This window comes from Pseudochaenichthys georgianus, chromosome 11 (assembly GCF_902827115.2).
Source record: "Pseudochaenichthys georgianus chromosome 11, fPseGeo1.2, whole genome shotgun sequence".
Taxonomy (NCBI): domain Eukaryota; kingdom Metazoa; phylum Chordata; class Actinopteri; order Perciformes; family Channichthyidae; genus Pseudochaenichthys; species Pseudochaenichthys georgianus.
Genome location: NC_047513.1, coordinates 4,026,810 through 4,027,403, shown reverse-complemented (window position 1 = coordinate 4,027,403; position 594 = coordinate 4,026,810). Strand labels below are relative to the sequence as shown.

Sequence of the window (594 nt, the reverse complement as noted above, 5' to 3'; positions counted from 1 at the left end):
ACAGGCTGGGGGACAGAACCCTGGAGCAGTCAGATGTGGAAGACATGACCTCTGAGAGAGGGAGAAGCCTGAGGAAGGAAATATACGGAAACATCAGATAAGATACAAAACGGATTTAATCATGTATTCATGGAGCAGAGCGAATAGGTCCATTTTAAACTCATTGTTAAGTTGTTGTTGTTTTATTTACTACACAGTTGGAATACTAGCTAATGATTTAACAACTTACTAGCTAATGACCGCCGCATTGGGCTGCGCTTGTTGTCATAAGGTGCTGTGGCTTAGTTGTTTAAAGCGCCTGTCTCGTAAACAGTAGATCCTGAGTTCAAATCTCAGCAGTGCCTTTTGTAAATGTTGAATAAAGATATTCTGATTCTGAATTATTGTGTCACATTCTGCCTTAATCTCACGATAGCTAGTTTCACGTGACTGACTGATCTGATTACAGTCTTCATCCTGTAAGATAGTTAAGACTTTAGTCGTGTTTTTAATGCGTCCAATTTAAAGCAATCCACCCAACACGATGTCACTGAAGCATCACAAGTATAACTTCTTAAAGTAAAAGTAAACGGCCATTTAAAAACCACAAAGGAC

General features: G+C 39.4%; 1 non-coding gene across 1 annotated transcript; it reads left to right on the top strand.

Moving 5' to 3' along the window:
* Positions 1–270: 270 nt before the first annotated feature.
* trnat-cgu (transfer RNA threonine (anticodon CGU)) lies at positions 271–344 on the top strand. The gene has a single exon. It is a non-coding gene; the product is annotated as a tRNA-Thr (tRNA).
* Positions 345–594: the final 250 nt, after the last annotated feature.